This window comes from Lissotriton helveticus, chromosome 3_1 (assembly GCF_964261635.1).
Source record: "Lissotriton helveticus chromosome 3_1, aLisHel1.1, whole genome shotgun sequence".
Lineage (NCBI taxonomy): Eukaryota > Metazoa > Chordata > Amphibia > Caudata > Salamandridae > Lissotriton > Lissotriton helveticus.
In genome coordinates this window covers 1,384,861,639-1,384,887,880 of record NC_136061.1, presented here as the reverse complement: position 1 = coordinate 1,384,887,880, position 26,242 = coordinate 1,384,861,639, and positions in this window count along the sequence as shown.

Genomic DNA, 26,242 nt, shown 5'->3' with positions numbered 1-26,242 from the left:
CCTAATCTCATGCTAGTCTGAGTCCAGGTCTATATTCCTAAAGTCATTGAGATGTTGCTGTACCATCATTCTAGTACTTAGTTTGTCTCTTGATACAGGCTTCCTTACACATGATGTAACACAGAGGCCACATATTGCAGGAGCACACTGTACGCACAGACAGAACAGGAAAAGAATGGCTAAGACCATCCCAATGACCATCAGAATTTTCCATCCCCAGCCGGATATCAGTTCCCAGAACCACTCCCACTATCAGTCCAGACCATTCTAGGCATTCCAAATCTGGGGAAGTACTCTTTTACAAGGGCTTTTGCTGTGGATAAGGCAGTGTTGTCCTTTAGGGGATATGCCTCTACCCATCTTGAGAAGGCAAAAACAACAACGAGTACGTATTTTAAGTTGCTGCACCTTTCCATGTGGATGAAATCTAGCTGCAAAACCTCAAACGGATACGTAGGAGGTGCAAAATGACCAGCTGGAGTTGGGGTCCCCCTACCAGGATTGTGTTTCAGACACACCATGCAATTCTTGACCACATTCTCTGCACACTTGGGAATTCCTGAATTTTGCCATACTGGAGCCAGCAACTTGCAAATCCCTTTCACGCTGATATGAGCCATTCCATGAGCCATTGTAACTACTGCAAGCACATATGCATCGGGTAACAACCATCTCTGATGCTCTGACAATTCAACCCAACAACCATTTGCATCCATTCTACCCGTACTTTCTCTCCACATGCTCAACTCTTTCTCTGTAGCCTCAGCTTGAATAGACTTCACACTCTCTATCGTGTCCTCACACATTCCAACATCACCAACCCATCTTGCAGGTCCTGCAACATACATTCGGCTCATCACATTCCTTGCAGTTTCTTTCGCGATTTCGTCAGCAAATGCATTTCCACGACCAACATCATCAGTCACCTTCTTGTGAGCACTACATTTCACAATCGCCACTTGCAGAGGCATGGTCAGTGATTCAAGAAGCTCATTCACCAACTGACCATGCTGAATCTTAGCTCCATGCGAAGTCAGGAACCCACGTTCTCTCCACAGTCGTCCAAAACTATGAGCCACACCAAATGCATACTGACTGTCGGTATAGACAGTCACTTTCATTCCTTTTGACAACACACATGCTCTTGTAAGTGCAATCAATTCTGCTGCTTGAGCTGAATTATGTGGAATACGTGCAGCTTCAACAATTGTATGCAAAGTCGTGACAGCATACGCAGCAGTCGTGTCACCTTTCGGGAGCTTGAAGCATGAACCATCCACCCACAATGTACCATCACATTCAGCAAGAGGAGTATCCTGGAGGTCTATTCTCCCTTTCGTTTCTTCTTCTGTTCTAAGAAAACAATCATGCTGTTCTGAAGCATCTAATTCCTCTACAATTGGCAATAACGTAGCTAAGTTTAAAGTGTTGCACCTTTTTATGTGCACATGACTCGCTAACAATGTTAATTCGTAACCTGACAATCGAGCACTAGTTAAGTGCTGTGTCTTGGTTCTATTTAACAACGTGTCTACTGCATGTGGGACCATTACGACTAGTGTATTGTTCATTACTAGACCAGCAGACTGTCGAATAGAAACAGCTGCTGCCGCTGTGGCTCTTAAACAACTTGGCAACGCTCTAGCTACTGGATCCAAAGTCGACGAAAAATATGCACATGGACGCTGTTTGTCCCCAAATAACTGAGTCAAAACTGACAATGCACAACCTTGTTTCTCATGGACATACAATGTAAAGGGCTTACTGTAGGTGGGGGTACCTAACACAGGAGCCGAACATAATGCTGTGCGCAATTCAGAAAAACTTTTCTGACACTCTTCAGACCAAGGAATAGGATTGGGTGTATCTTTACACGTTAATGCCACCAAAGGTTTGGCCAATAACGAAAAATTTGGAATCCACTGTCTACAGTACGATGTAATGCCCAAGAAAGCACGCACTTCTCTCTGTGTTCTTGGCACACTCAATTTCGCTATTGCCTGAATTCTTTCTGGGGTCAGTTTCCTTCCCTCCTTCGATAAGAGATGACCTAAGTAGGTCACTTCTTGTCGACAATATTGTAATTTGGAAAGTGACACCTTGTGATGTAAATCACACAGATGACGCAACAATGACAACGTGGCTTTCTTACATATTTCCTCAGTATCTGCAGCAACAAGCAAATCATCAACGTACTGTACAAGAGTAGCACCTTCAGGTAAAACAATCGTATCAAGCTGTGTTTTTAGAGCTGACTATATATTGATGGACTTTCACAGTAGCCCTGAGGAGCGCGTTTAAAGCGAAAACTGCGTCCTCCTAAACTGAAGGAAAAAATATCCCTGCTCTCCTCAGCAATCGGGATGCTGAAGAAAGTATTCTTCAAGTCAATCACCGAAAACCAGGTGGCAGAAGCTGGAATCATAGTCAATAATGCAGTAATGTCGGGGACAACTGGAAATTGTGGTACAACTATTTTATTGACCTCTCTAAGATCAATCACAAATCTGTACACAGGTGGCTGAGAGGGGTCAGTTCATTTTAAAACAGGCAGAACAGGGCTATTGCAAACGTTGCCTCTTGTCTCTTCAATCACATCTTTTTCAATCAGTTCGTAAACGATCGCTAGCAAAGCTTTTTCACCTTCACTAGAAATTCTATTTGGGGAATTCGTGGCATTTTAACATTGGCTTTCAATGTTACAACATATGGTGGTATTTCCAAAAGACCTACATCATTAGGACCAGTAGCCCAAAGAATATTAGGGAGAGATGACAATTCTGTTGGAAGTTTGTCTCTCGACAAATACATTGGAGAAACCACTTTCTTACCCAGTGTAAGTTGTACTCCAGAAGGAGAACAGTACAAAGTCGCATGCAATCTTTTGAGCAAATCTAATCCTAGCAAGTTTTCACCACAACCTGTTGTCAGAATAAGGGGTGCTTCGAATTCACAAGGTCCAACAGAAAGGGGCAAAGGGTCAGAAATCGGATTTCTAACTGGGGCGCCAGAAAAACCTACAGAAACGTTCATTTCGCCAGACAAAGGTGCGCCAGGGAGTTTGGAGTGCATAATAGAACTCTTTGTAGCACCAGTATCCAACAGAAAAGGCTCTGACACACCTGATGTAATCACCTCAACATAAGGTCCACTCTGATCTATTGGAACTGAAACAACTCCCTCTCTTTGTCTACGGCTGTCCTAGCAATCATTACCTTCCCAATGCTCATCTTCTGTATAGTAATCATCAGCATAGTACTGGGCTGTCCTACCAGATGCGTTATTCTGCTGATCAAACCTATTCATCGAATTTTGAGGTGGAAGAGACTGTGTGTTCTGGGGGAAATTTCCACGTCCTTTACCTCTAGACGCTTGTTGAACACCTCGACCTCTTACACCAGAAGCACCATTTGCACGCTGTAATAAAACAGGACAACTATACTTGAAATGACCCTCTTCCTTACAATATGAACACTGATTGGGGCCTACAGGGACACGTGGTTGAGTATACTCTACTCTTTGCGAGTTCCTCTGATACTGTTGAGGCTGCCGATAATTATTCTGATAGTTACTCTGACCACTATTATTTTGACCACCACTATTCTGGCCACCACCACCACGTGGCGGATATGCTTGCTGTAACAAAACCTTTGTTTTCAACTCTTTAGTTTTCTTTTCTGCTCTATCTTTCTCGTCTTTGTCTCGATTTTCGTAATATTGTGCAGTGGCCAATATCTGTGCTGAGGAGGAAACTGCCCATGAACTCTCTGAATCTTTTAACTTTTTACACAATTCGGGAAGCAGATTGTGCACGAATTTATCGACGAACAAACGCTGACCACCTTCTGTGCTCATATCTTGACCACTGTGGTCGACAAAAGTCTCTTCAAACCTGGTGAAGAAATCTGACACTGTTTCATCTTTCTTCTGCTTACATGCAGACAACTTATCCCAATTTACACGTATTGCAGGCATTATCGTTTTCATGTAATCAATTATTTTACCAGGAAGTTCGGCTACTAAAGGCTCAGGCTTAGCACCACCAACTTGTCGGGCATCTGCAGCAGCAATATTAGCCCATGAGTCACCTAACTCCTGATCATGATCTGTATGACAAATCTTACCCCATAAAGGCTGTGGAACAACATTCCCAAATAACATATCGATATCGGCTAAATTCATGATACATGACCCAGCAGTTTGTGACAACTCTTTGTAATACCCTGCAGGATTTTTACGGGGATCAGGTAATGTCTGTTTAAGGGCTAAAACTTCAGCTCGCCTCCATGGGACATGTACCCACACACGCTGGAAATGAGGTGAACAGGTGGGTTAGCTTGTAGGTCCCCTTCCCTCCACTGTGGGGGAACCTCTCTCATGGGGTACTGTCGCGCCTTTTTCCTACCATACTCAAATAGCGTCTGAGAAGGGCCCCCCCTTACTCCGATATGACAACAATATCTCAACCGCTCTCTTGACATCGCGACCTACAATCATGCCCTCTGCGAAATTGAACCGCACACGACACAACTCTTGTGGGTTGTATTCCAGATCATTGTCTTCCAAATCCTCACAGAGAAAAACACACATTTGTTCAAAAACATATCTCTGCGTCGGTGCTTCCCATTGACGGAAGACTTCCATGACTGACTCTACATCATACTTTACAGTGTCCATAACCCATTTATGCGCTAAACGATTCAGTGAATCCCTCTCTTGATAGTCAGGCAGTTGACTTCGCAACTGTCTTCGTCCCATGTTAGGGGTCGTAGTAGGCGACCCGAAAAGAGGTGAGAAAAGGTTAGTAACAGTGTTGGCCATTTTCTGCCGAACGGAAGGAGAAACTGAAGGAAGAACGGGTGGAAAAACAGAGTGAGATAAGGCAGGGGCAGAAGCAATAGCAGAGGGATCATTAGGAGAAGTAGAAGGTGCACTAGGCAAAGTCGTAGAAAGCGCAGGTGAAACAGATGTGATCGGTGGGCCTTGAGGAGGCTGCACCAAAGGAGCAGGAGCCAGCTGAAGAACAGCTGGTGGGTGCTGTGGAGGAACAGGAGGCACAGGTTGCACAACTAAAGGTTGCGGAGGTGCCGTGGCATTTTGCGCATAGGGGGGTGGCGAACTTAATAAATGCGACATTAACGGATCGTTTTCACGCTCTTTTGCTGCATCTTGCTGAAGAGACGGCAAAACTGGATAGCATTTATCTATTACCATTTTACGTTGCCTGTGCAACTGCTCACTCATCTGTTCTTCTTCATTGTCTTTAAACTGCATAGCAGCTTGCATTATCGAAATTCCCCCTTCTCTCTTATTTTTCTTCGCTAATTTAATTTCCTTCTGTTTGGCTTCCTTACGCCATAGGCGGAAAGAGTCAAACATCGCCGGCCGGGCTTTCTTTTTAAAAAGTTTAATTTCAAGATTATCTAAAATTTCTGTGTCAAAGCTACCATATTGGGGCCATTTTAAAACACCATCTTTTCTGGTGTATTTGATCCACACTTCATTGTATGTGATGGGCCCTACTCCATGTTTTACATATAATTCGTAAGTTGGAGTTCCAACTGGAGGAACCGGACATGAGTCCTCCAATCGGGAATCCCTATTATTACAACCAAGACAAAACAAATTTCCAAGTCTAAGACCAGGCATCTTCGCTCTCTAGTCTAGCTCCAAACTTCAAAGGATTATCGATTACGATATTCTCGTGAATACACGAGTCCTTCGGCTTTGGCACTTGCAAGTTCCAAATAGATCCCAAAGGGATAACCAAGACTAAGAACCAACTAAGTACTGGGAGACGCTCCACTTATACTTAACTGAGATATCGATGACGTCACCAGAAGACTCGTGTTAGTGTTTCGCTCTACCAAACTTCAAGGGTCCAAATCAGGGCGATAGCCAGGGCAGCAGTCTTTTGTAGCCGTCGGGAAGCGGGGAACCTCGCAGCAAAGACTTTCTGTCCACGTCGACATGCAGGGGTCGATGAAGTGGATGGCCTTCCTCCAGAATTTTCACACGAAGCTCCTCACGAACCTCTGGCTGGACTGGTACCGTTGGTATCGCCCCAAACGTTGGGCGCCAACAGAGGTACTGGGTTTTTCAGGACCGGTACTGAACCGGCAACCCAGCGGTGCCATGGTACACCCAAAGACCTCGGGTTCTTCCTGATTCAGACCACAGAAACTCAGAGTCTTCTAGGTGAAGTCAAGGATCGATTTTATTGGCTGCAACCAAGGTAACAAGCGTCCTAGAAGTACAACACACGGGATGTATATTCTCAGGAGACTGCTCAAATTCACAAAGTCAGGCTTCTCTTTTTATACAGAATATTGTGCTTTAGGCAAACATTCTTCGAATTTACAGTATACTATTCACATTCTTAGTTTACAAAGGAAAAAGCAGAGTCATGATGACATGTCTATATTTCACTTCGTCCAGCCCACAACAAATCACCCGGCAAGGCCCAACATTTCATCAGATATCGGTGGACCCCCAATAAAACGGGCACCTCCCCATCATAAATGCCCCATCATAAAGCAAGTGAGAGAAACGAGCAGGGACAGGTGTGAGCAAGATTTCGGCAGGGTGTGTGTGTGCTGAAAAGGTTTTATGGCCTGTTGAGCCTTGATGCTATCTCATTCGGCCACTGGGAGAGGAACTGACCAAACAGGTTCGGCCTGGGGCAATGGTTTCAGCTTGCCCAGCCTGCCTAGGTCAGAGAAAAGTCAATCAAGGTGTACGTGTCCTTTTGGAATCGAATTTTGCTGTATTATAAGCCTATGTAAAGGGCAACTCACAAAATGGCTGCCGCATACAAAATGGAAGCCAAGGGTTCAGAACGAAAATGACGATTTTGAGGTGAAATCGTCACTCGAAATTGACGAGAATGCTTGTACATAGTGTACTCGTCATTCTTGGTCTTTTGATACTAAATTTGTCATGTTACGACGAAGTTTAATTCTCGAGTCCAGAATTATTACACGAGTCCAGAATTTTCAGAACCACACCAATCGGCAGAACCAAGTCTTGAAGAGAGACCTGCAATGTTCCAGGAGGCCATGGTAAGCTTGTGCTCGTTTGGTGGGGCTTTTAAGCGGTGAAGTTAAACAACCCACCCCTTGGAAGTGGTTTCTCTCAACTATCCCACCCTGTAGACTGGTGCAATTATCGGGAGCTAAAGGAGCTACAAGGGGGTCAAACGAGTGCGAGGAGGTGGGTTCCTTAGTTAAAACAACCTCATTTGAGTTAAATAGAACCTGAGAATCTTCCCCATTACACAGTTTGGAATTCCCTGAGGTATCTTCGTCACAACCAGTGAGCACACTAGGGGCTGGATACAAGGGAGAGGGCATAGGCCAAAGATCTTTTTTTGGGCAGCCCTCCTCATATGGGGGCCTCATGTGAAAGGGTTGGTTGATTTCCAGTCAATCGAGCTCCTCTAGTGTTGATAGGGGATCAAACCTATTCCTCAGGTGGATTGTCTCATGATTATCAGAGAAAGGTGCTGCAGTTGTAAGACAGGGACCTGGCCCACCAAATGAGCTAACATTATTCCTCAGATGCCCACTATCTCCACTATAAATCAATTTGCCCTTCGAATAGAAATAACCCAAGGGTAGTACCTTAATGGGGCTCGGTTGGTTGATAGGCCCCCACCTCAGTAGGTGTTCAACCAATCTACGGACCCTGAAGTTTATGACCACACAGTCCCCTGGGTTATCCTGACGCCTATTCCCCAGCCAACTGACCCTTCGCACAAACAAAATTTCCCCCTGGTCATTCCCCTGGAGCGGTCTATTCCTGTTCCCTCTAAATGGGTCCATGGACTGGAGCACTGGGGGGGACTGCATGGGGTTTAATCCCTGGGGATAATAGTTGTCTGCGCAGTGCTCACCTCAACAGGGCTAGGGAGACTTCTGGGAGGAACACTAATTGTTTGATTGGGCTGGGGGTTTGGTGGCAGGGCTGCACCTATCCACGAAGCTGATTGAACAGCAGATGGCAGATTGACTGGGGGTTGGGGCTGATTCACAAATGTAAACTCGGTTCCCGAAATTTTTGCAGCCAGGGGAGGGGGTGTGGTGCTTTCCATATTCCCCCCCCCCCCTCGTTTTCAAAAGGGTGACTACTTTATCTATCCGGCTCAAGATTGTTTTCATCTGTGAATTTCTAAGTTGGTTAAAATGTGATTGCATATCTGAAATTAATTGGGACGCCCATCTGGGGGGTGCCTGCTGTCGCGGTACCTGCTCTATATCTTCCCCTGTTTTCTAATTGTTATCATCACTCTGTACCAGCTGATTTTTTCCCAACTTGGCCCCCTTATGTTTAATTTTCCTCATTAAAGCCCCCCTTGTTGCTTAGGTGGATGTCTTACCCTTGGCTTTGGTTGTGTGTAGGACATCTGTGCTTGACAGCTGTGCACAGGGGATCTCCTCAACCTGCGATGTTGGGGAGTCACAAAGGGAATTAATTATGGTGTGGGCCTCGATCTCTTGAAGCATGGGAGTGGTGTCAATTTGCGGGGTGAGCGATAGGCGCCTTTTGGCGTGCTCAATTTCACATGACACCACACCAATGGCTTTTTGCAGCATCTTATCTATTGCGGTGGGTTGGATAGACATGAGGGAGGAAGTGCCCTTTTGCTTTGCCTGAAGTCGAGGGTGAGGGGAGATGGTTTTGCCTATTTTGGAAGACCTAGTACGCATGGTACTAGCCATTCTCCTTGGGAGGCTCTGGAATGGTGGCAAGAGGTTTTAGACGACCATGCCGTGATTGCAGTCCAAATTAATGTACAATATTTAATTATTATTCAAACCTAACCGGATCAATTCAATGGGCAATCACCCAATTCAGCTCTACTGCCAATGCAAATACAAATACAATGCAAATACCAGAGTCCTGAGGGGATGGCCCAGTCCAGTCACTCTCAGTCACGGACATGCACAGACAGGGCCCTTCGTCCCGGCTTCGTCCCGCGCCACGAAAAGAGTGGAGGCGCTTTTAAGAGTGGTGTCAGCGCGTCTTCCTAACTCGCACCAGGTGGTGAGGCAGCGATGCACCCTGGGGGCTGTAGTCCGAGCCCGGGTGTAGGCGTTGCGGTGCTCTATGATTTGGGGAACTGGCAGCCTTCTTCCTTTCGTCCTCTCCCCACCACTTGCACTCCTTGCTTCACGGGTCAAATAAACAAAGTACGTCTCAGTGCAGCCTCCCGAAGCACAAGGAAAGAGACAGCACTTTTAAACGTGGTGTTAGTGCGTCTTCCTAACTCGCACCAGGTGGTGAGGCAGCGATGCACCCTGGGGGCTGTAGTCTGAGCCCGGGTGTAGGCGTTGCGGTGCTCGATGATTTGGGGAACTGGCAGCCTTCTTCCTCTCGTCCTCTCCCCACCACTTGCACTCCTCGCCTCATGGGTCAAATAAACAAAGTACGGCCCAGTGCAGCCTCCCGAAGCACAAGGAAAGAGACATTGGTTTTAAGCGTGGTGTCAGCGCGTCTTCCTAACTCGCACCAGGTGGTGAGGCAGCGATGCACCCTGGGGGCTGTAGTCCGAGCCCGGGTGAAGGCGTTGCGGTGTTCGATGATTTGGGGAACTGGCAGCCTTCTTCCTCTCGTCCTCTGCCTACCACTTGCACTCCTCGCCTCACGGGTCAAATAAACAAAGTACGGCTAAGTGCAGCCTCCCCTTCTGGGCATTCACATTACAGTGGAGATTCAAACAATAGAGACCTGTAGGCCTTTCACTCAGTGACACAGATGAAAAGGTTGGTCACACTATCAATCTCAAAACACTGTATGTTGCTAGCACCACTTTATGTGCTTTACCCAGGACAGAGACAGTGGTCCTCTGCCCTTTATGATGGTGCACCTTCAGGTTACAGAAGAGTTCTAAGATCTTGTCTAGTCAGGGACAGGTGTGACGGTTTCAATCGCACTTAGATTAGAGTCATGCTACAGCCAACATAAAAGTCTGGATATCAGGTACACCCACAGTCTGGAACTCAGGGTAGGGAAACATGCCCTTATACAATGCATTGGACATTTCCGTCCTAGCAATATGTCTTAATGTCTTTCATCTGGTAATTCTAAATGTACCTGGCCACTTTTTTACTTACCTGAACACCATACATTTACTTTTCTCATAAATAGATGGGCTATTCTCTACATGGAAAATTCTAATGTCTGAATTGACTGGCGGAGCTCCATTATGGTCATATGTGGCAAAACAGTACTGTCTGCACATGGCAGACTAGGGATAAGGATGTCAAGACATTGCCCAAGTCGGAATGACTGGCTTTCAGCAGTTGTCAGGAAGGAGAAGAATAATCTTTATAAAGCATTCTTAGATTTTAAAAAAAAGAAACTAGAACAGTCTTTGTTAACCTGAATAGAAAAGAAAACTGGAAGTCAGAATAGACTCCCACATATTTTGCAAAGGGGATAAGGGGAAAAAGTCCATTCTCTTCCTCCAAAAGTTGCAACCAAGCCAAAAGAGCATGGCAAAACCACATACATGAAGTCATTTAGGGATCCGATTCTTATAAACTAGCACTATCATGCACATAAGTCATGAAAGTAAGTGGTTAAAAGCCTTCCTTACCCACAGTATCATTGGGGATGGAATACATTAAAAGAGTCCCAGATTTTTCAGCCACTGTTCTCAGTAATCTGCGACAAGCATTGGTTTTAGCACCTCTAACCCTGTGGAACAAGAAACCAGAAAACATTTGTGTTACCAATTGATATATAACAGCCATTTTCCACTTTGCTTCGAAAAAGATCTTAAAAGATTATAGAACTGTGCTGTATTTCACAAGAGGATAGTGTTCCCACAGTAGCAAGGGGCAAGAAGACGCTCACCATATCATTACATACAACTACTGGCAGAGATCCCCTTTAGCTAGGCTAATTTCCTTATCAAGCCAAAAAACATCAAAGTACCTTAAAACTGTCTGTTTGTTCTTTACAATTGGATTTACCTCAACAAGTGCACCTAGCTGCTACTGTTCTTTCAGAAACAAGAATACAGTAATGTTCTCTCCATCGCCAACCAAAATATGATGGCTGTTGACGAGGGAGCTTGGGCCCACTTAAACATTTATCTACAATCTGATGGTTTTTGTAGCAGCTTGAGAGGTAAGAGGGAGAAAACAACCACAATTGAATCTCAATATAGTGTAACCAATTTGGTCACACAATAATCCACTCAACAACTAAATTTGTAATTAGTAAGATTTAATTATACTTTTAGAAACAAATTGATATAGACCAGCCTCAACATTATCATATAGAAATACAGAACAAACAAAATGAGTTCAAATCTCCTAAAGAGTTTCAACCTATACAACAAAAACCAGAAAACGAAAGCTATAATGACAATGCAAATATTCGGGAAAAATAATTGAATATTAAACTGTATCAAATGATTGTCAAAGGTAAGCATGAGCAAGCTATCTCTCCCTACTCTGTCTTAATGGGACAACCCTAAACTAAGAAGCATGGAACAAAGGTGAAATTAGAAAGGTGTCAGCTGTCAGAGTCTTCAGTAGAAGGCACTCCAACCATGGGTCCTGTAGCATAAAGCCACATGAAGCAGATGCCTAGATCCGCTCCCCGTGAAGCACTAACACGTCTCCCTTGTCCCTTACTAAGTTACAAAAAACATATAACAGGAGTAAACCCGTTAACCCAGTTGAGACCGGGTAGTGATAATAACAATGATACAATGTCTCAACAGGGATATCTTATAGACGGACAAATTACAAGTGAATTAATCACAAAGCAACAGGGAAAAAGGGGACAAGGGAGACCAAAGAATAGTACAGAATTATTATTTTGCATATAGAGAGCACATTGGCAAAATAAATTACAGTAACCAAAAATAACGAGGAGTGTACTGGCAAAGTGAAGGTGAATGAACGGCACAGTGACACAAGTGATTATGTGACAACGTGGAGCGGCGTAAGATAAACAATTAGCATACAGTGGTCAAAATACAATATTTACATATATATACAAAAATTACATTTATTATTCACAAATTGACCAAACAAAAAAAGAAGAGAAAACCCGCAATTGGCGTTGCAGGGTCGACGGCGTTTCAACCTTTATGACTTTAGGTCATCATCAGGACATTGGTTACTTAAATAGAATTCTGTGCTCTATAGAGTAAAAGAAGAGGAATAGGTAGAGTTTAGTGCCCATATTCCAAGAATTAAAATCGTGAAGAATAAAGAAAGGGCGAAAAAAGTACTACCTTTCAAATAGGTAGGTAGAATCCAGGTCTGAATGTTGAAGATAAATCTTCGTTGTAAAATCAAGAATTAATCTGATGAATGCAAAAGAAAGGTTGTTCCATTTTACCAAGGTTAGATCAATCAAAAAGGGTGAGGGGAGGGGTGGGGGGGGAGGCGAAGGGGGGGTAAGGGGGCAAATGAAGGGGGTGGGGGGGTAGATATAGTAGGAAAGCAACAATGCTTACCCGTAGGGCTGTTGCTGACTATGTACATCAATTAGGCGAATAAGCTGTAAGGGTAGAGCGAAGTGAAAAGCACGTGTAAAGGCTTGTATTAAGACCAGGACTCGATTAAATCTACTGGCCGACTAGAATGTCCCAAGAAAACAGTGGTTCTTACCGGTGGCTGACTAAATCGGGTCCAAGGTATAGGAGCGGTTTCAATAACATGGCATGGCAATGGCGTGCCGACCAAAAACGGCTTTAATCAAAGAAGAGCGTCCCGTGTAAATCCGGAGTCTCTCCTCGCCACTGCGGGGGCCGGTCTCAGCAACTTGACCGATCTGACGAATGAAGCGTCTGCAGCGTTTCCGAGAGTGCGAGTTCCCCGAAGTATGGATCACTCACGTGACTTAGCAGAGACTAGAGCAACGGGGAGGCGTCATGTTATAGTGCCCAGGGGGGACTACTAGACGTAGTACAGAGATGTCGAGCAAGAGAGAGGTGTTTGAGTGCCCCAGGGGGACTAATGAGTAAAGCAGGTTCCAGCACAATATAAACGGAGAAAAGTGGAAAGGCAGGGAAGGAGGGGGGAGGGGGGAGGGGGGGGGGGGGGTAAAAACTGGTGTAAAGATAGGACCTGGAGTGGAAAAGGGCAGTAGAGGAAAGGAGAGTGAATTCAAAGGATAGTAAGGCACCAACTAAAGTGACATAAATGACACTTCATATTATCATATAACAGTAACGAATAAAAACAATACAATCATGAATCTCGAATCAGACAATATTAAATAGTCATAAGCATATCGAACAGTGTCTCAAAAAGCCTGACTAAAAATACTAAAGACACTATATAATGATATTAAGAAGTATGCTGTAATAGTCTTATATGATTTTAGGTTGCAGCAATTATCGTGTTCCATTCATCAAGTGAATTCAGCCCATGTCCCACTGAATCAGTACGTGTAATCCATCTACATTCGCACTTATTCATCAATGTTTGAAGGTTGCCTCCTCTTATAGGTATGATTGGGCGGTCTATTACTTGCCATGTCAAATCTACTTCGGAGTGGTTAAACTCTTTGTAATGAGATACCAGTGGTGCAGTGATGATATTGCACCTGATTCGGCTCTTATGTTGGGAAATACGGTCTTTTACCATTTGCGTTGTCCGCCCTATGTAGATTAAATTACCCGGGCAGCGGATGGCATAGATGACATTTCGGGAGCGGCAGTTGGTGAATTGTTTCAAGTGAAAGGTACGTTCTGCGGTCACAAAAACTTTAGTGTTGCTGGTCAAATCACAAACACTACAAGTCTGACATTTAAAATGGCCCGGAATAGGTGCAAGGCCCCAAGCCGTGGTTAATGATTGGTCACCTTTTTGTTTTTGTGGCCATGTACCAATTTGTCCGAAAGATTATTTCCTCTTTTGTAGGAAAGTAAAGGGGGTTCAGAAAAATGTTTAAAGGTGCGTAAGACTGACCAGTTATTTTTTTAGTATCTTGCCTACCTTATTGCTACTAGGGCTGAAGGTGGAGACAAAAGGAATACGTTGATTGTCACGTTTAATAGATGGACCCAAAATTATCTCTCGTGGCTGTACCAAGCACGTTTTTGCGCTCTTCTGACCAGTTGTTTTGGGTAGCCTCTATTTATCAATTTCTCAGAAAGAACTGATGCTTCACGGAAGTAGTCCTTTCTCCATTTACAATTACGTCGTATGCGTAAAAATTGCCCATAGGGCAAGCCATCACGTAAAGAGCGAGGATGGTAACTTGAGTATAACAGTAGTGTATTTCTTTCCGTGGGTTTTCTGTACAGAAGTGTACCAATAGCGCCATCCTCCACATGTAGTGTCAAGTCTAGAAATGGAAGGTCATTCTTATGGATATCAGAAGTAAAAGTGAGATGTATTTGGTTGTTGTTCAGCCATGAAGTAAAAGATAAGAGGTCTTCTTGTTGCCCTTGCCAAAGTAAAAGAATATTGTCTATATATCGACACCATAATAGGATGTTATTCAAAAATGGATTTTGCACAGATAGAATACTTTCAGTTTCCAAATGGTGTACATAGAGGACTGCAAAATTTGGGGCGAAACAAGCGCCCATAGAAACTCCTTTTACCTGGAGATAGTATGTTTTTTATATAAAAAATAATCACCTTTTCTGATTCTTCTAACACCTCAGTAGAAGAACAAGACAGCGGAGAGGGGACAAGCTTAGGTCCTTACAGGCATCCGCAACCACCACCACTTCTCCCTAATAATTTTTTAGTGGTAAACCGCGGCCGCAGGAGATGGAATTACCAAAGTCAATTTGCAGGCGAGAGACAGACCCGTCAAAAGTTCTATCAATGGGGTCCTCCACAATAATAGAGTTACTACAACCTGTGACTATTAATAACCTGCCTGATGCAACACATGTCCCTCCAATGGATGATATGTTGGTCAAAAATATAACACAAGAATGACCTGATTTGGATACTAACACTGTCAATCAAGTAGTGTTACAGACTAGCATTTCCCCTGATTTGTCCTTACCTATTTTTATTCTTTCAAATCATGTTTTATCTTCCAACAAGATTTCTGTACTCAGTAAGGGATTATCTTTTGTCCCTACTGCCCACAGTAATTTCCTTACACTTCAGGGAGACCTTCTACTGTTTTTCAGACGAATTTGTTTGAAACAATTTTTCTCCAATTCCCATGACAATGTTCCTTCATTTGAGAGACAATGTAGACCACCATCTACTTTTTAACCACCTTCTTCTGCCATGCCTCCTGAAATTTTGAGATTTTGAGAGACTAGTTCTACATGAGGTTAAAGAATTGCAACATCAATCAGAATTTGTACCATATAATTTACCGTTGAGTGAGAAATTAGCTCTAGACAATTTGAGGACTAAACCCGATGTAGTTATAAAACCCGCCGACAAGGGCGGTGGAATAGTCTTAATGGATCATGAGAAATATGACAAGGAAATTCTTCACCAGCTTGATAATACTAGTCACTACCGCAAATTGCCAGCTGATCCACTGACTATCATTCAACAGAAAATATCCTCTGTTACTTCCCAAGCCTTACATGAGGGTATCATTAGTAAAAAATTGCATGCCTTTCTAAACAATCTACACCCGCGGACACCCGTAATTTATGTCCTGCCTAAAATACATAAAAATCCAGACACTCCACCCGGTCGATCCATAGTTTCGAGCTGTGGCTCAGTCTTGGAGCCACTGGGGAAATTTATCGATGCCATTCTGAAGGAATTAATCCCATTAACTAATACATTTGTCAAGGACATCACACACTTGATAAATCTTATAGAGGATTTTTCCATTCAATATCGAAACCGACCTCATGGCCGGTTTGGATATTGAATCGTTATATACGAATATTACTCAGTCAGAAGGACTAGATGTGATCGAAAATTTGTTGAATACACGTATAAGACCTATGCAAATCCCGACTGAATTTATAATTCAACTTCTGGATATTGCCTTGACCAACAATTATTTTTTATATAAAGAAACATACTATCTCCAGGTAAAAGTAGTTTCTATGGGCGTTTGTTTCGCCCCAATGTTTGCGGTCCTCTATGTACACCATTTGGAAACTGAAAGTATTCTATCTGTGCAAAATCCATTTTTCAATAACATCCTATTATGGCGTTGATATATAGACGATATTCTTTTACTTTGGCAAGGGCAACAAGAAGACCTCTTATCTTTTATTTCATGGCTGAACAATAACCAAATACATCTCACCTTTACTTCTGATATCCGTAAGAATGACCTTCCATTTCTAGACTTGACACTACATGTGGAGGATGGCGCTATTGGTACACGTCTGTACAGAAAACCCACCAAAAGAAATACACTACTGTTATACTCAAGTTACCATCCTTGCTCTTTACGTGATGGCTTGACCTATGGGCAATTTTTATGCATACGACGTAATTGTAAATGGAGAAAGGACTACTTCCGTGAAGGCTCAGTTCTTTCTGAGAAATTGATAAATAGAGGCTACCCAAAACAACTGGTCAGAAGAGCGCAAAAACGTGCTTGGTACAGCCACCGAGAGATAATTTTGGGTCCATCTATTAAACGTGACAATCAACGTATTCCTTTTGTCTCCACCTTCAGCCCTAGTAGCAATAAGGTAGGCAAGATAATCAAAAAACTGGTCAGTCTTACGCACCTTTAAACATTTTTCTGAACCCCCTTTACTTTCCTACAAAAAAGGAAATAATCTTTCGGACAAATTGGTACATGCCATTACATGGCCACAAAAACAAAAAGGTGACCAATCATTAACCACAGCTTGGGGCCTTGCACCTATTCTGGGCCATTTTAAATGCCAGAATTGTAGTGTTTGTGATTTGACCAGCAACACTAAAGTTTTTGTGACCGCAGAACGTACCTTTCACTTGAAATAATTCACCAACTGCCGCTCTAGAAATGTCATCTATGCCATCCGCTGCCCGTGTAATTTAATCTACATAGGGCAGACAACGCAAATGGTAAAAGACCGTATTTCCCAACATAAGAGCCGAATCAGGTGCAATATCATCACTGCACCACTGGTATCTCATTACAAAGAGTTTAACCACTCCGAAGTAGATTTGGCATGGCAAGTAATAGACCGCCCAATCCTACCTATAAGAGGCGGCAACCTTCAAACATTGATGAATAAGTGCGAATGTAGATGGATTACACGTACTGATTCAGTGGCACATGGGCTGAATTCACTTGATGAATGGAACACGATAATTGCTGCAACCTAAAATCATCTAAGACTATTACAGCATACTTCTTAATATCATTATATAGTGTCTTTAGTATTTTTAGTCAGGCTTTTTGAGACACTGTTCGATATGCTTATGACTATTTAATATTGTCTGATTCGAGATTCATGATTGTATTGTTTTTATTCGTTACTGTTATATGATAATATGAAGTGCCATTTATGTCACTTTAGTTGGTGCCTTACTATCCTTTGAGTTCACTCTCCTTTCCTCTACTGCCCTTTTCCACTCTAAGTCCTATCTTTACACCAGTTTCCCCCCTTCCCCCCCTTTCCCTGCCTTTCCACTTTCCTCTGTTTATATCGTGCTGGGACCTGCTTTACTCATTAGTCCCCCTGGGCATCCAAACACCTCTCTCTTGCTCGACATCTCTGTACTACGTCTAGTAGTCCCCCCGGGGCACTATAACATGACGCCTCCCCGTCGCTCTAGTCTCTGCTAAGTCACATGAGTGATCCATACTTCGGGGACCTCGCACTCTCGGAAAGGCTGCAGACGCTTCATTCGTCAGATCGGTCAAGTTGCTGAGACGGGCACCCGCAGTGGCGACGAGAGACTCACGATTTACACGGGACGCTCTTGTTTGATTAAAGCCGTTTTTGGTCGGCACGCCATTGCCATGCCACGTTACTGAAACCGCTCCTATATCTTGGACCCAATTTAGTCAGCCACCGGTAAGAACCACTGTTTTCTTGGGACATTCTAGTCGGCCAGTAGATTTAATCGAGTCCTGGTCTTAATGCAAGCCTTACACGTGCTTTTCACTTCTCTCTACCTTTACAGCTTATTCGCCCAATTGATGTACATAGTCAGCAACAGCCCTACGGGTAAGCATTGTTGCTTTCCTACTATACCTACCCCCCTCACCCCCTTCCTTTGCCCCCCTTACCCCCCCACCACCCCTCCCCTCACCCTTTTCGATTGATCTAACCTTGGTAAAATGGAACAACCTTTCTTTTACATTCATCAGATTAATTCTTGATTTTACAACGAAGATTTATCTTCAACATTCAGACCTGGATTCTACCTACCTATTTGAAAGGTAGTACTTTTTTCGCCCTTTCTTTATTCTTCACGATTTTAATTCTTGGAACATGGGCACTAAACTCTACCTATTCCTCTTCTTTTACTCTATAGAGGACAGAATTCTATTTAAGTAACCAATTTCCTGATGATGACCTACCGTCATAAAGGTTGAAACGCCGTCGACCCTGCAACGCCAATTGCGGCTTTTCTCTTCTCTTTTTGTTTGGTCAATTTGTGACTCATAAATGTAAATTTTGTATATATATGTAAATATTGTATTTTGACCACTGTATGCTAATTGTTTATCTTACGCCGCCCCACGTTGTCACATAATCACTTGTGTCACTGCGCCGGTCATTCACCTTCTCTTTGCCAGTACACTCTTGGTTATTTTTGGTTACTGTAATTTATTTTGCCAATGTGCTCTCTATATGCAAAATAATAAGTCTGTACTATTCTTTGGTCTCCCTTGTCCCCTTTTTCCCTGTTGCATTGTGATTAATTCACTTGTAATTTGTCCTTACTAAGTTACAGCGTAAAATATCAATTGTATTAAAGGTAGACAATCCCATGTGACTTTGTCCGGTACTTTTTCATGATTCCGGCACAGCTGGATACTTGCACCAAAGTTCCCACATCGATAAGTTGCAACTTAATTCGTCCTTGGTCATTCTTCTCTTCCTCCATGAGAACTCACCTCCCTGCTTGTTACCGCAATTCTCCTTGCCAAACCTCATCTTCTCATATATTGCAATCTAATATAATAAAACCGTTTTATGCAAACTAATAAGGGTTTGTCCACACCTGCAGTGGAAATAAAAATACAAGCAAATACATTTTACGTTGAAGGTTAAATACGAATTACATGCTGGACTTTAAACGTGAGCTTGAACTGAATGGTTTCTCGAGGTCCACTCTCATGTCAAATTAGCAGTGTATATGGCTACAAAATACGTGCACATTTCTACCCAAATAATAAATGCAGCTTTTTAATATATGAATAAACTGTTAAGGATTATGAAGATTAAATTCCAACTTCACAGAAATAATTCTTGTTACACGTATATCTGTTTAAACATTAGTCTACACATACACATTCTATTTTGTTAAACTCACAATGAGACACATTTTAATATTAACTTCTTCTGTCACATTAATATGTAACTATTACATAAACCTTTATTAGTCACGTTCCATGCACACAATTATAGGTGTCATTATTCTTCACGTGGATACATTAAATATGCAATACTCCATTTACCTTAGTAACCTTAATCACACAGAATATATTTTAGTACTGACTACATTTGATTATAATGCACTCCTACAGTATCTCAGAATTGGATAAAAATTACACTGCTCCAGCCCCCCCCCCTCTGATGGCATATCAAGCCATCACAAAATCTCTTCATCTCTTGATTTTATCGGATTAGCCAATTTAAACCCTTGTTGTAGCAATTGCTATACACTGGAACTCCTCCAAATGCTTCATTTCATTGTAATATTCATTCTGCTTCCTTTCTAACTCTGTCTTCCCTTTTTCGAGAAACTCATTTCTTCACCTTGTATTTCCAGTAGACCTTCACACCCACAATCAAGACTACTGCACAAAGGCAATAATCAACAGTGGTATCAAGATGGAACAAACTATACCACTTACCACTTACCAAATTCCCAAACCACCTACCTATAGCACTTAATCCATGTCCAGCTAAATCCTAAACATGTTCTGTTGCCAATCCACTCAATTCATTATGTATGTCAGTAATATTCTTTATGTACTTCTGTAAGTCCTTACTTTTGTCTGGGATGTAAGTACAATACTGTTAAACTTTCAACATCCTGCAGACTCTGCCCTCCTTTACTAGCAGAATTTCTAACATAAGACTGTTCTACAAAACCATAGCCCTAATAACAACCATCTCAGTATTTACAATCAATAAAGCTCCAGCTGTACTAGTAGACAGTTTATCAACTACAGTGGAATGTTTTCTGATCTTAATGTCATTCACTATACCCCTACATTTGTAATTATTGCACCAGAAATATCTCCTGCAATCTCTCCAGCACTTGCAACTCATTTAGACCTAAATTTCTCCTCCCAGACAAGATGATCATATTTTCCCCTTGATAAATCTTTGGAAACATTACTCCTACATAACATATTCCATACAATTTGTTTGGCAACGTATGGTAATCATTCTTGCCCCAAATAAAATAAACCCCAGGAATCACAGGGTCAGTTCCATCCACGAACAATTTCCAAGATCCTCGAACCTCAAAGGTATGATCACACTTACCTTCCTCTACAGGAATAGTATTTTTTAATTCTTATCATTGTGTATGCACAATTCTCCTCAGTGTTGCCAATCTAATGTCAATGCTCCAGTATTCCCTGCTGCTTGATGTTCTACCCCTTCCTGTGACCAACTCGTAACACAAATTTCTTTAGCTGCATTAGTCTTTACTGCTCTATATCTATCTTCTACTTGAATTTATTTTCGATGTCAGTAAGAACGCTGGTCAAATTATACCTATGTGCATAATCAGTATCTAATGTTTCAATGGGGGCATACTGTCTACTAACGGTTTTAGCAGCCTGAGCATATGAATGTCAATTTAAATGTTTGAACAGTGGGACTTCTGAAAAAACCCAAATCATAATTAGAATGATTATACTGAAAATAACCCTTGCAAGAAAATAATCAACAATAAGCTAGATGTAATCCCAAATGTCAGTGGTATATGATGGTATGTGATACCCTCAGCTACTGAAGCAGGTAACTGCTTGCAAACATAACAACCCCTTGCTTCCATTGTGTTAACGTACTTGTTAAGCAAGTTAGTATAAGCATTTAATGTATAATCTCCTCTAGATAAATATGCATGGTTCTTCTGACCTTGTAAGGAATATAAACTTCCATCTACTTTGTGTGGTGGTTTCTGCTCAGAGGTGTGTTTCTCTTCTTTGACATTAGTTAAACCCAATTTCAATCCTACACTAAAGCTATCAAGCCTAACGCCACAAATATTATTATTGTACTTATTATGTACCAACATCTACAACTAGTATTATTTGTTCCATAATATTTAGACTCAGACCAAGCGGGTAGAAAAATAGCGGCAACAGAATCTTTTATGTCATCTCCACCTGTGTAAACAGCAAAACAGATTTTATCTGTACTCAACTTTATTTAGAAAATATGTACAATGTTTGTGAGGCTTCCCTAGCCCTACTCTGTGCTCTTCTAAATATCGACTCTATTTTTATTCTTCTTGCACTTGGACCTAGGTATTTTTCTTTTAAGCAACCCAATAAAGTTTGTTTGTCATCTGTAATAATGTGAGGACCAAGTTCATTAATAAGTATCTCCAATATTATTACCCTCAATCCATCAACAAGCACAGGAGACTTTTCTGGATTTAGATAGGGAAATTCAGTCTCATTCAGCACTAAGATCCTCAAAGTACTCAGTCTTGTCTGGTAAGGAAGAGAAAAAGTACAGAGATAGCTCAAGTCAAGTTCTGAAAGTTTCAATTGAAGCTCCACTATTACCTGAACTTCCAGAAGTCACTCTCGTTGTCACCATTAGCGAGATAAGTCCACTCAGGAGAAGAGTAGCTCCAACAAGGCACCCTCGATCTTTTAGACCTTCTGAGATTTGATTCTTCACCTTCGTTCCCACTCAGCTATGGTTTTCCAGATGCCATTGATATATGTTCAAGAGATCTTTCAGAGGATAACTTCAACCTTGTCCTTCTTTACTCTTTGGCCAGCTTTTTTCTACCACTACTCATGATCCCACAGCATTAGTTCCTTTGTTGGGTCAGAATCTGATTTGTTTACCACCACAGCATCAGCTTATTCTATATCAGATTCAGCTTCAGATTCTTCAAGACCTCCCTCAGATTGTTCACGTGCTGTCTCAGGCTCTACCCTACAACTTGGCTGACCACTTCCCATGGCCTTTAGACCAATTCTGGCATCTCTTCTGGGAGAGGTGCTGTTAACCATTCAAGAGGACACCTGACTCTACAAGTGTGGGATGCATGCACCCAGTTTGGAAGACCACTGCACTTCACAGCAGTAGTAGTGACCAAATTCACCTGGATGGACCACACCAACGGGGCTCAAGGCAATTCTTTCTCACATGTCTTTTCAACACAACCCAATCACCAGGACTAAGATCATGGCACTGCTACTGATGTGGCTGTGCTGTCATCACTTCAGCCTGGTGAGACGCAGAACAAACCACGTCAGCCAACCCGTTATAGTAATTGAGCACCAAATCATCTGTGATGTTCACAAGCATACTTGCAGGAAAAGCAGGCAACTGCATAGCCCTTCCCATGATTATCTCATGGGGTGACAATACTGTCCTTCGATTTGGGACACTGCGAAGAATCATCAGCACAAGGGGCAAGGCATCAGGCCATTTCAAAGATGTTGTAGCACACACTTTAGCCAACCTGGATTTCAGAGTGCTGTTGACCTGTTCCACAATACCTGAAGCTTCTGCCCGATAACTGCAATGTAATCTCTGCTCCATCCACAACCTGCACATAGCATTCTCAGAACCTCATTATTAAAATGAGTTAATTGATCTGATTCCAAAGAGGTGGGAAATCCAAAGCTCGGAATGAGTTCCCTCAACAACAGCTTAGCTACAGTGAGGCTGTGACATCTCCTAGTCAGGGAGGCATCCACCCAATGTGAAAAGATGCACCCCACTACTAGAATGTACCTCAATCCATTGCATACTGGTATTTCAATGAAATCCAGCTGCATTCTGTTGAAAGGACCACCAGATCCCCCTATGTGACTCAGTATGACAGCAGTTCGCTTTCCCACATTAATTTGCTGGCAAATCACACATCTGAAGCATAATGCTTCAGCCATCGCTCAAAACTTTGGGTTAAAGCAAGTCTGCCTAAACAACCTCACCATGGGACCCCTTCCAACATGCATCGACCCATGATAATATCTGTTTAATGGTGGCAACAAACTATTAGGCAATACTGGTATTCCATCTCTTGAAACCCAAATATCATCACCTTGTTTCACACATCATGATCTGATCATACCTTGCTGTTCCTCCTCAGTAACTTCCTCTTGCAATCTCTTTACTTCCTCCCATGTATCAGCAATTCCCATCAAGAGATTGAAATTGGCTTTATCAGCTCCCATATTTTTATATTCACCATTAAATGTGCAAATATTTCATGCACAATAACTTGCAACTTCTTCTGCGTAGGGTTTCCAATTGTCACAAAATAATTTCCTTAACAATGGGCACAACATTTAATGACAGCAACTTGGGCTGGCATTTGTAAAGCTTCTAACAGTTTTCTCACATTTTCTCCATTGTGGATCAGGGACCCTGAGGAGATCATAAATCCCCTTTGATACCATAAATCCCCTTTGAGACCATAACTGTCTCAAGTTGTGAATGACACCGAACCCATACTGACTATCAGTGAATATTGTTATTTTTACCTGGTCTGAAATGCAGCATGCTCTGGTAAGAGCAATTAGTTCTGCCACCTGCGCAGAGAATACTTCTTGACGCCAGGCAGCTTCCACTAACAGCTTCCACTAACAGCTCCCGTAACAGTATAAACAGCATAAGCAGCCTGCAGGTTTCTCTCACTGTCCGTGATACAAGAGCCATCCAAAAATGGGGTGTAATCAGATTCAGACATTGGCTTGTCAGTAATGACGGGACAGGGCTTCATGCATAGTTCAGTGACATTGAGGCAGTCATGCTCTACTTCGATCTCATCCACATCACATTCAGGTAAAGGGAGCAAAGTAGAAGGGTTCAGAACTGAACATCCTTTTCGAAATGACGTTCTCAGCAGCCAAAACAGTCTGCTCTTAGCTTGTGAGCCTACTATTGGTTAGGCGTTGAATGTGAGTTAGAGTCAACAATATTTCAGCTGAATAGGACACAGTCAATGTCAATAAAAGCTTTATTCAATTTTTGCAAGAAAATCATAAAAGCACACACAATAATTCATACATTAATTTCATGATCAGAGGCTAAATAAGATAATGTCGCTAAAATGTAATTGATTTCTAAAATATGATTGATGGTGCAATTGACTATTTCATTCAAACAATTCAAGCAAGTTCAAACATTTCATATTAAATGGTATTTCTACATTTAATTACAGTTTTTCGAAAGTATAGTATCGACCTCAGAAAATGTTCATTATCTAAAAATTGAAATTATAAAAATGCAGGACTATATTGTCTCAAACCCAATGACCTGAAAATGGATAAAATCCATCTCCTTCTTTGTATTTCATAAAATTGACACGAAGAAAAATACATGTATTGTCGATTGTTGGGGCATATCATAGCATGGGCAGTTACTCAATGATTTAGGCCAATCTTTTATAGTAGGAAAACGTATTGATCCTTGTAAAATCCCAAGTCTAAAACGGGTCAGTACAAATCTATCCTTTCCACCTAGAGTGATTTTTAGGTATGGCACTATAGCGTAAGTGGTCAGTATCATTTGGTTAGACTGTACCGATAATCTTAATATTTCTACAGAAAATCTTATCGTCTCCAGATGCATCATCAATATCTTTTCAAATCCCTTCTGGTAACGGAAATTATGAAGCCTGGATCTTCATAATATTCCAGGTGTCCAAGATCGTTCATAAAAACTTTTATGTATTTTAGCCATGGGATATTAAATGCCCACTGTAGCTTAAGGCTATCTTTTATATTAAAAGTAGATTTTGTAGAAGTCCAAATCCTGTGCCACAGGTGGACAGGTTGGATTGTTATTAAGTACGAAATGTATGGTATTCCAAATTCTGAATGACATATATAGTTAGAGGTGCTGCATGGGTCAGCTAGCAGGAACCTTAAAAAAGCATTCTCAACCAACTGTATGGAGTTAAGATCACAATGGCCCCACACACCTACAACATAAATGGCAGTAGTAACACATTTTGCCTGATATATATGCAGCATCTCAACAGGGGGTTTTCTGCCCAATTTCCTTGCACAATTTGCAAGAGCGACCGTGGCTTTCATAAATAGTAGCTTCTAAGCTTTAACTGCCTGAGACCACGTCCGCTTTTGGTCAAATAGACTACCTAAATAGGGGAATGCCTTGGTGAATTCCACCTTTTTATTTTAGATGTATTTGGCCCTGCATTTTGCGCTGCCTCTCCTGAACTTCATAATAAAGGTTTTTAAAGTATTAACCCAGATTATTCATGTGCATAGTATAATTTGTCAGCATCCTTTGGAGCTCTAATTGCGTTCGGGACATCAACACTGCATCGTCTGCGTACAAAAGGGCGAGTATGGGGAGGTTATTTATTTGTGGCAAGTCCTGGCACTGATCCACCAAGGCTTGACCCAGACCATTGGTGTAAAGTGTGAATAAAAACAGTGCCAGGATGCAGCCCTGTCTTACCCCCCTCTCTACATTAAACAGTGCAGTGCATTCACCCCTAGCTCCATAACGGACCCTTGCTTTCGAATTGCTGTAAAGCTGTCTCAGGAAGTGTTTAGGTGTCCATAGTTTGCCATGTACTACGTAGTCAAAGGCTGCTGTTAGATCTACAAACACCAAATATAATCTGCCCTGCTTCGCCCATGTATGCTTCCCCAGTAAGATGTTTAATAGTTGTTCCACTATGCAAAGGCCCTGTCGAAAGCCAAATTGTAACTCAGATAGAATGTTATTGTCTTCGACCCAATCCTGGGGTCGGTTGAGTATTATATGCCCGACCACCTTGACCAAGGAATCTAGCAGCAAAATGGGCCGGTAACACGCAGGATTCTGGCAGTCACCTTTCTTGAATATCAGCACCAATATTGATTCCGACCATGTCTCTATAAAACCAGAGGACCATCAGGCTTCAATTACCTGAGTTAAAAGGGGTCCCCACGTGATCTAACTGCCTTGTCTGGGGAAAAGGCC